This window comes from Podarcis raffonei, chromosome 10, assembly GCF_027172205.1.
Source record: "Podarcis raffonei isolate rPodRaf1 chromosome 10, rPodRaf1.pri, whole genome shotgun sequence".
NCBI lineage: Eukaryota > Metazoa > Chordata > Lepidosauria > Squamata > Lacertidae > Podarcis > Podarcis raffonei.
Genome location: NC_070611.1, coordinates 52,935,187 through 52,946,440, shown reverse-complemented (window position 1 = coordinate 52,946,440; position 11,254 = coordinate 52,935,187).

The following is an 11,254-nucleotide window of genomic DNA, read 5'->3' as shown; positions in this document are numbered from 1 at the left end:
GTGGTTTCAACAGGACGTTGTAATATGTCTGGTGATAATAATCATCGCTACCTATCATTTGTAGGGTTCTCCTGTGTGCTCAGAGGGCTTCGCAGGCATTATCTTGACATCCTCACAACAATCTGAGGACCTTCCTAATTTGTGTGGCATCATGCAAGCCTCTAATGTTACTCAGAAGTAAATCTTAATTTTAATTTCAGGCATGTGAGTATAGGATTGTATCCAGTAAACTCGCATGGGGTGAGGTGGCTTCAAGAAGAATAAAAGGTCAGTCACCTACAAATCCTTCAGAGATGTTTAAACATATCTCACTGGATCCCAGCTTTTACTTTGCTGAAGTTTTGACTCTTTCATCAGTAAAATGGGCCTATATACTAAAAAAAAAATCCCATTAAGTTGTAACCTTTCAAACTAAAGGGGGGGGTTAACTTTTAAGCCCCTGGCACTCGTTTTCTTTAAGGTATCATTTTCTGGTAAAAAAAATATATTGTCTGGAAGAATGCCCTGAGAGTCTAACAGACTAATAATACCAGTATTTTTATATATATATATATATATATATATATATATATATATATATATATATATATATAAATGTACTGAACCACAAACAAGTTGGAACAACCTATTGTGTAATCCATTATGTTTTTGCCCATAAGGTTTCATTTTTCTCTCTCTCAGTATTTTTGTGATGTGTTATACAAGTGTTTCTATGAAATTTGTAGATCTGACCATTAAATAATTGCACAAGGAGAGAAATGTTACATGTTCATTTGGGGGGTAAATCACTCATGTGAGATGAAGTCTAACCCAGAAGCCTCCCAAACGAGGGTTGTTTTTTTTTTTTTTTAATGCTACTATCCATTTATTGTGTATTGACTTTGAAAACACACATTTCTTGTTCATCCAGCTCCCTGGCCTCACCTCTCTTTCCCTCCTCACTCCCTCCATACGGATTTTATTTTTAAGCAGGAATTATATTCTTTCATATGTACTTTTTCAAATATTATTTGATTTTGTTTAAATAATGTTTCGTCAGCTGTCTTGGAAGGGCTTTTGCCCTGAAAGGTAGCAAATAAACAAACAGATAAATGTATGAGATTTCTGATGTTCTGTTAATTTGGTTTATCAGAACAGTCGTCCTCCTGCCTCTCTTTTTCTGACTACACACGTTGATAGTGCTTTAACATTTGGAATCCATTTTGCAGTTCAGGTTAGTTAGTTGCCTTTCCCCTCTAAAATGATATCATAGAGTTGGAGAAGTGTCAGAAAAAGACAACCAAAAAATGATCAGTAGTATAGAACATATTTCTTTATGGCAAAAGAGAATGTGATGATGATGATGATGATGATGATGATGATGATTAGTCTGAAGAAAGAAGAAAAGGAGATGTTTATAAAATCATGAGCAACTGGAAGAGAAATTGTTCTGTATGCCTCTTCCTGGCTAGAAGATATACTTCTTTCCAGTTCTTAATTGCTCTCCCAACACTAGAACACTTAAATCCAATTAAATTCATTGACCGTAGAGTCAGGATGAACAAAATAGGGTATCTGTATATGCAATATAAGCAGGCACTCTCAGTATTAACTTTTAGATGTTTACTTATGCAGACAATTAAAGAAGAAACACCTTTTTTTTACAGTTAGCTGGTGATTTGTGATTCCGCTTGTTTTTATTGCATATGTGTTGTTGCTGTATACAGCTTGGATATGTTTTGTGAAATTGGCTGCTATTGCGATGATATAACAATGTGCAAGTGTCTTGGGTGTAGCCATGATCACTACCAATGGAGCCTCCATCTTTGGCAACAGCGTACCTTTGAACTTCCGAAGGAGAAACTAGAGGGAAGTACACTCCATCATGAACTGCTTACAAAGTGCAAGGCAGTCTTTGCCAACCTGGTGCCCTCCAGATGTTGTTAGACTCTAACCAGGGAAGGTTGGTCTATTTGGGAGAATGGGGCACCACCACGTCAACTGATCTCAGCCAGCCCCTACCTGCCATCATTCTTACAGCCAGCCTATCAGCCTCCTTCTTAGTTTCAGTGTTGCCCCTTGCAGAACTCAGCTGGGAGGACAATAGAGGCAAAAACGAGTTACTTGGGTCTGCCTGTCACTGGTTCTGCCTCCACCTACAGTTGGTCTCTCCCTTTCCCACCTTACCAGTCTCAATGGACACCAGCCGCCACTGACTCCAGCTCCCATCAGCCCCAGCCAGTACGGCCAAGAATCAGCAATGACGTGAGTCGGAGTCTAGCACATCTGGAGGGGCACAGGTTTCCCCATCCCTGATGTGGAGTATCATTATAGGCTGTGCTATTTTTGCCAAGTGCTGATATAACACAGAGATGTGTTGTAATCCTAGGATTTTAAACGTATGGCATTTTTTACCCTGAAGCTGTGGACAATCAATCATCAACTTCCCTGACATACACACATGAAAAACAATGGCAGCACTCCCATTTAAACTTAAGTTTTGTTGACCCAAAATGACTCCAGCTTAATGCTGTTATCCTTCGGGGGGGGGAAATCTTTAAAGGAGAAACGGTTATTCGGGCAATATTCTTTAAAAAAACAACAACAGTTGCACATGAATCAAAGATGGTCATAGAATCATAGAATCATAGAATCATAGAGTTGGAAGAGACCACAAGGGCCATCGAGTCCAACCCCCTGCCAAGCAGGAAACACCATCAGAGCAGTAGTAGTAAGCAGTGGTTGTTGTTATTTGGGAAGGCCATAGCTCAGTGGTAAAGCATCTACCTTGCAAGCAGAAGGTCGCTGGTTCAATCCCTGCCGTCAGGCAGCTTTGGGAGAGACTTCTGCCTGAAATCCAGGAGAGGAAAAAAGTTAAAGGACCATTATACAGTTAAGTCCAGTCAAAGGCGACTATGGGCTGCGGCGCTCATCTCGCTTTCAGGCCAAGGGTCATGTGGCCAGCATGACCCAGCCACTACTGGTGCAACGGAACATCATGACGGAAACCAGAGCGCACAGAAACGCCTTCTGTGTTTACCTTCCCGCCACAGTGGTACCTATTTATCTACTTGCACTTTTTTGGCGTGCTTTCGAACTGCTAGGTTGGCAGGAGCTGGGACCGAGCAACGGGAGCTCACCCTGTCGTAGGGATTCAAACTGCCGACCTTCTGCTCGGCAAGCCCAAGAGGCTCAGTGGTTTAGACCATAGCTCCACCTTCCCAGCCACTGTCTGTCAGTGTATACAATACTGAGTTAGCTGGACCAGTGGTCTGACTCAGTATAAGGCAGCTTCCTATGTTCCTATTGTTGTTGTTGTTATTTCTTACCCACCTTTCACTATAAGGTCCCAGGGTGAATTACAATGAAATAATATATCAAAACACTTTCAAACAAATTACAGCAGCAAATGTTACTGTCAGGCTAAAGAGGTTTGCCTTCAGCATACAGTCTTTAGCAGTATAATGAAGGTGCCCGATGCATTTCTATGTGGAGGAAATTCCACAGTTTAGAGGCTGCCACGGTGAATCTCAGACTATCGCACCCCAAGCTTCTGAGAGCAATGGAAGCACCAAGAGTGTCCTCTCTGCTGATCTTACCTCTTGAGGGTCTGTAGGAAAGGAGGTAGGTAGTCTTTCTGATACTTGGGGCCTAAGTCTGCTAGGGCTTTAAGCACTAACGTGGCAACAAGTGCGGCTGTTTTAAAAGAGGGGTTCTATATGATGTTTCTGAGTCATTTCCAAGAGCAGCACCAAGCTGAGTGCATTGCAATAATCCCTTCTGGTTGTTTACCAGAGTTTGGAGTACTATAGCCAAGTCATCTCTGCCCAAGAGTGTCTGTAGCTGGCAAACCAGCCAGACATGGAAATAGGCATTCTCCTAGTCAGGGAGGTCACCTGGACCTCCAGTGACATTGTTGGGTTCAGGAACACCCCCAAGATGCAGATCTGCTCCTTCCAGAGGGGTTTGGGACTGTCCCGAATAGGCTATCATTCCACCTCCTGGACTCAAGAACTTGGAACACACTTTCAGGATTTAGCTTCAGTCTATTGGTTGTAGTGGTATGTGAATTGAACAGGAAACCCAGATGAAATTTTTAAAGAAGTACTAGTCATTTGGATAAGAGTGAACTTTTATCAGTGCCTCTTTCTTGAAGTTTCCAACAGTGATGCAGTGGAGAATACAGCACCCATGTCATCTTATTTGGCAGAGGAGGGGGGAAGTCAAATTCTTTGTACAAGAACTACTTCCAAGTGTTTTTTTCCCCACCTGTAAGTGACTACTTCCAGACAGGTGGCACCTAGTGCTATCCAGTCGTTGCTCTTCTGTTGTATGCTACAAATAAAATTTGAAAACGACTTTCCGCATGTGTATTTCTGTGTGTGCATCCCATATGTTCCATTCACACCAGTGGGTAGAGTGTGTACACATTCACTGTAAACCTTCACGATCCTCTCAGAACACAGCTTTTCATCAACCGAAAAGACAGATACGTGAACACTATCTGATGTAACGTTACACCTCACATGTTACATGTTACATCTCACATGTCAAAAAAAGCACTATAGAATCCATGAGCCATAGCGTCTCCTAAAGATCTTAAACACAAAATTTGTTTGAACTTTCTAAGTAAAACTGTCTCAATGAAACTTGGGTACTGGGCTTAGGGTGAAGGACAGGGTAAAACACCCACACCCTCACCACAGATGAAGGCATGAAGACACACACACCTTTTATTATTTGGTGTTCTTCACTGTGACATGGGTGTAGAACAGTGGTGTCCAAACTTTTTTCAAAGAGGGTCAGATTTGATGAAGTGAAGGGCCATGGAGGCTGACCAAAGGGCTGACCAAAGTTGTTGACCTTTTTTGATTTTACCTCAGGAAATAAACTGCCACAGGGGCAGGATTAAACCCCAAAACGGACTTTGGACATGCCTGGTGTAGACTGTTGTACCTTACGTGTACCTCTTCTGCAAGCAAATTAAAATTAAGGAGGTTTGAAATATGCTCCTATTGACCGACTGTAGTGTGTTAAGGGTGCCGGGAGTTGTAGCTCTGCGAGGGAGTAAACTACAATTCCCCAGGTTCTTTGGGGAAAGCCATGTCCTTTCAATGTATGGTAGGAATGCAACCCTAAAGTCAGCATCTCCCTGGGAAAGCAAACCTCAGCCATGCTGCTTTTGTAACTCCGTGACTGAGTGGCAGTCATCAACAACAGCTGGTTCCATTCACTTGCATGTACTTACATGTGCACAATGTTTGTTTCCAAACTGGGAATGAGAGGTTACGGGTGTGGAGGATGAAAGACGAAAGAGAGGGCTGTTGCTGTTGCTGCTGTTGCTGATCTCTCTACCCCTTGTATGATGACACAGGTTGATAATTCAGAAGTCCAACACCCTCTGGGTGGGGTCCTTATTGTATCTATTGTTTCAGAGTTTCACCAACTGGTTTAAGATTTTTTGTGTGTGAATTAGTAAATGAGGAAATCACAAATCAATGTAATGTGTGTAACCACAATGACTCAATCATGTATCTTGTGCCAAATGGCAAAAACCAAGATTTCTGAAATACCTTTTTGCAATTCCATTAGCTGGAAGATGTTTGCATGCAAGAGGAAATCTGTTACAAAATTGCTCTTTGTTTCCCGTTTAAATTCACCTTATGGATTTTATTGAATCTTTTATAGAACCACTCGTATGAGCTTAATACAATTTGGGTGTGCTCTCTTGACATTGCTGCAGGACAGCAACCCACAAATGGATATAATTAAAGGACAATATGAGGGGAAACAAACGGGGGCTTTGCTTGGAATAGATTGAGCTAATTTTCTAGCTTGCCTTCAAAGGAAGCATTGAAAATCAATCTGAATATTTAAATGTTAACTTTTTTTTTAATGTTAATAAGATTGGGCCAGACTGGCTGAATAAATTGCAGCACAGTCCTATTCCATAAGAAAATAAAAAGAGCCTGCTGGATTAGGCCAATGACCAATCTAGCCCAGCATCCTGTTCTCACAGTGGCCAACCAGATGCCTATGGGAAGCCCAGAAGCTGAATCTGGGTGCAGCGCCACCCCACTTGTCATTCCCAGTGATTTGAAGGCAGACTGATGCAGCCTATGGGGCATCCCAGATGTTGTTAGCTCACCCCATCACAGGTATTCGTATCGCTGACCTTCTGATTGGCAAGCCCTAGGCTCTGTGGTTTAGACCACAGCGCCACCCGCGTCCCCATCTGGGGTTGCATCTACATGCTGGTAAAACCATATATTCTAAAGACACCACAGCCTCCGATGACCTTTACTGCAAGGAAACTGAACCCTGGAAAAGGGCAGCCCCCCCCCGGAGTCTCTTGCTGCTCAGGGATTGGGGTGTGCATAACAATATCAACGTTTTTATTTTTATTTTTTGCTACTGCACACTTCACTTGTTAATGGCACATCCAGGATTTTATCAGCACCCCCCTACAATGTACTAAAGAGGCCAGGGGGGAGGCAAGATGGTTATTATTCTTTTCTTTTTTTGACCCAGAACGTTTACGTGTAAGAAACGACCTGCAAGCAAACTAGAACTGGCCACCGAGGATAAGCGGGTGATGAAGCCGGGATGCTGGCAGAAGTCGGAAAATACTTTGGAACCGGCAGTGCTGACACTCTGCTGAACACGAGCTTAAACAAAAGCAGTGGGAGTGAGGGACTAGGTCACCAAGGGGGAAGCGCAGGCTTCAGAAGAAAGGCCCCGATGAAACATCTGCAGGCAGCACCAGTGATGAGGAGCAGGGAAGCAGGAGACACCCACCGCCCCAGGTGCTCTCCTGCCAAAGGGTCCGCAGTGCAAGCCAGCCTCATTTGTGTGTGGGATTTTCCTCTCTCCCTCTTCTCTCCCCCCTCCCCTCCCCTCCCTCCCCTTCAGATCAAAAGGACAGCAGCAAAGCAATCTGCTCTTTTCCCGTAGTTGTTGTTTGTCGAACAGAGAGCTTTAAGCCAAGGCAAGGATACTGGAGCATCTGTTCTAAGAAGCCACTTTAAAAATAATCTTATGATAGCATGGGGAAAACATCTGGTGAGCACGCAATAGACCACCAGTAACACCGCTGCGGAAGAAGGAAAAGTGGCGCGAGGAAGCTAGGGAAGAGGGCAGGAGTGGGACCAGGCAGAGAGCAAGTGCCCTGCAGGGTGGCAGGGCCTATAAGCAAAAGAACGGCTTATTTCCCTTTTAATCCTCCACAAGGAGGCAAATTTCACCCCCATTGAGCTGTGTATATGGGAAGATATTACCCAATGTATGTGGCTTTGAAAAATCCCAAAAAAGAAGCACTGTGTGTTTGAAATGATTGAATTGAAATTGAATTGAAATACTTTATTGTCACTTGTACAACTTGTACACAGTGAGATTACACGAGCACCCCCCACTCAGCTCTCTTGGTCTTAATTCCCCTCGTTTACTGACGCACACCCACCAAACCCAAAAGTCAGTTGCCCTGTTGTTATCTTTTCATTCAGCAGCCTAACAGCAAACGGATAGAAGCTGTTCTTTACCCTGTTGGTGCGGCTAATCATGCTTCTATATCTTCTGCCTGAGGGCAGGAGATCAAGAAAGTGCTGGCCAGGGTGTGACTCATCCCTGAGAATTTTCCTCACTCTCCTGAGGCAACGTTCTTCCGCTATTTCATCCAGCGGATTCACAGTACAGCCCATAATATCTCGTGCTGTATTCACCACCCTCTGTAGGCACTTCCTATCAGTTGATGTCAAACCAGCGTACCACATCGTGATGCAGTATGAAAGGACACTTTCTATTGTGGACCGGTAGAAGGAGATCATCAAATGTTGATTGATATCGTTCTTTCACAATACTCTGAGGAGATGGATGCAGCTAAATGATGCAGCTAAAGAGGTCCCTTTCCTAACCTTGTACTTCCTGCACCCACCCACTTTCCACATCCTTTGCAAACATAAGAAGAGCCAGCTGGATTAGGCCAAGGGCCCGTCTAGTCCAGCCTCCTGTTCTCACAGTGGCAAGGCAGGTGTCTGTGGGACACCTGCAAGCAAGACCTGAGGGCAAGAGCATTTTTCCTTCCTGCAGTCTCCAGCAACTGGGGTTCAGAAGCATTGCTGCCTCTGACCGAGGATGGTGATGTTTGTCTCGATTTAAAAATGGCATCTGTTTCAAATTTTCTTTACCACCAAGGCTGGCAAATTTGACAAAGCATATATGTCACAAAGGGTCTGGGGCAACAGCCGGTCCAAGCACAGCTAAAACACAGGCAGTGCTTGCAGCTGCTGCCACTGTCACCAACTGCACCCTTTTTTAATTTCGTTCATTAGTTAGGATGACAATGACTAGTGAAAAGCGAGTGGTTGTTTTGTTTATCCTGCGATTCTATGCCGGGAGTAGCCTGAAGGTAAAATACTAGTCATACTCATATGACTAATAAATGTAAAACACCTCAACCATAAAATAAATCTTAACAGATTAACCATATGTGTTTCAGCAATTTATTAACCAAATTTGCTTATATTTTGCAAATTTAGAGAAGAAAAATGTATGTGTCACTAGACCATCCTTCCAAGTCTTTTGCACTACAAATCCCATCAGCATGTCTGTGCTGGGGCTAATGGGAGTTCTAGTCTGAAACATCTGGAGAGTACCAGGTTGAGGAAGGCTGGACCAGACCAATGGTACTGCATTAGCAGAGAAATTAACAAAGTTATTGAGAGTCACAGGAGGACAAGGAAACATGGGGAACTTTACTGAACTACAGTACTGCTTTATAACCCCTGGAAATAAGCAGCGTAGACAAGAACTGCAGACGAGTTATGGATTGACATCCAGACCTAGGATAAAATAAAATAAATCACCTGCAAATATAAGCCTTCTCTTATTCACAAGATGTATCCTGTCATGGTTTATATGAAGCAACCTTCTGCACCAGATGTGACGTTTTGTGTGTTTTTATGCTTATGAGCTGAAAAGAATGTAAATATTATTAAATCAGAATAAAAGGTTGGCCTTTATTTTCAGCTTCCTTTGAGCCAACCAAGGGACCCCATGTTCCTCCCATAATCCGACTCTGCCCTTTTTCCCTTCGCAAAACATTTGTGACCTTCGGGCAGATCTTCTTAAAGATTACCGTAATCTTTACTGCCAAAACAGTTGCTGGAACTAGAAAAACGAAATAGAAAGTTTCAAGAGAATGGCAGCAAATGGAGCAGCAGATAGTGGATAGTGATGGAAGCTGAGACAATTCTTAAGTTGGCTGCCTCTGTGCTGGAAATAGCCAATAACCTTTTCAGTAGTGCCGTGCTGATAATTCCTACTGGTCATTCTCCATGAATTCACGAGAAAAGAATAAATTCATTAGGAAAGAAATAGCACCAGAAATCACATAAAGGATGAGCAAACTTTCATGAAATACTTATGGGCAGGTGCAGGGCTTTGGTCATGTCGCTATTATTTTTTCAGGTGGGGATTTGTGAGTGCCCTCTCTTTCGTCTTACAAAACATCTCCCCACTGCAGCCTTTCCAGGTGCTCATCCTTCAACAAAACCCAAGGGGAAGACTTCATGATGTAACTCTTCCAGCGGACTTGGGTACTGTGGTGCAAGGCCAAAACTTGGTGCCACCCTAGCCCTCGCGCTGCCTTCCCACATGATTTAGCACACACATGCTAAAGCCAGAACTGGGACCTACTACTAGGAATCCTATGCTTTACGTTTTTGTGTGATTTCCAGCTCTTAGAGACACAATGAGGCAATAGAATCGTTTACCTTCTTGATCTGATGTTCCTCTCAAGAAGAGGGTCTGTGTGTAGAGTCCAGCATGCAGGAGAAGAAGGTACATTGGTGTGAGTGAGGAGCCAAAATCTACCCTTTCCCTGGGAGTTTAGTCCCATAGGAATTCATGGGAGGAAGGGCTAAGGTGAAGCAGGAAGGTGGTAGGGATGGACTGACTGCTTGTCAGGTGAACCTGAGGATATGATTGTGCCTACGTGCTTTTAAATACTAGTTCCTGATTTATCAGGAAGTCTGGCAACCAGGTGTTGTCTTATTGACTCAGGTTTGTCATTAATTCGCATCATATGTATTTGGCAAGAAAACAAACTGTTTCCTGAGTTGAGGGGACTACTTGGTGAAAGGAGTTAACCCAGCAAGCCTTTGTTTCTGCCAATTTTTATCAGTTGCCCCTTTATTGCCACACATCAGAGCGAGGAGCCAGAAGGTCTGGTCACGAGGGAAAGGGGGAAAGGGTGAAGGAGAGTTGATTTCCTAGCATGCTTCAGTGGTCTTGTCAACTTTTCAGTCCAGCACATTGGACCAAAGAACAGGCCAATGGAGGCTGCCATGTTACAAACATAAGGTAGTGATGGGGAGGGGAACAGATGCTAAATATCCCTCCTGTTGAATAGTTGCATAGTCTCTCGTACATTTGCTTCTGTTAACTTTCTTCAGCAGTGGTTGAGAAAAGTTGCAAGGCTTTTTTTGATCTGGAAATCATGCTTTTAAGGAATACTTCATCATTTCACAACAGCCATTAGTAACTGACTCTGGTCCATTGCAGCATCCAATTTGCTTAGGCCATGTGTCCAAAGTCACCTAGAAAGATGATGATGATGATGATGATGATGATTTATACCCCGCCCATCTGGGCGGCTTCAAACAGGATATTAAAAACACAATAAAAAGTCGAACACTAAAAGCTTCCCTAAACTTCCCTCTTCATAATTGCTAAGTAAATCTTCCAACAACGCAGTGTTTCTGTCACTTCAGTGTGTAATTGATTTTCATGGGAATTTCCAATGGCACAGCTGACAACTTCCTTTAATTGTGCTGGCCAGAACTGCGCTGGGTATCTTGCCAACTCCTCCTTGTCATACATCTGCCCGGCAAGTATTGCTAGGTCAGCTTCACAATGAGTTTCAATGGCAACTGTTGCAGCTGTTCTTAATTAAGACAAAGCCAATGATTCCAGCAGTCAACAAAAGGAAATATCAGCTCCCAAAGGAGATGCTGCATCATCATCATCATCATCATCATCATCATTATTATTATTATTATTATGGCTATCACCCTGGCTTGCTAAACTGTTGTGTGAAGAGCCTCCCTTTGGTGGCAACACAAACTGCAGAAGCAAATTTTGGGCATCGTAAAAGGGCAGCAAATTCTTAAGACATTTAAGTTGTTGTTGTTGATGATGATGATGATGCTATTTATATTATTTTACTCCAAGGGAGAGGCACTTGTGGGATTTTCTGTTTCTGGCACCCAAATATCTG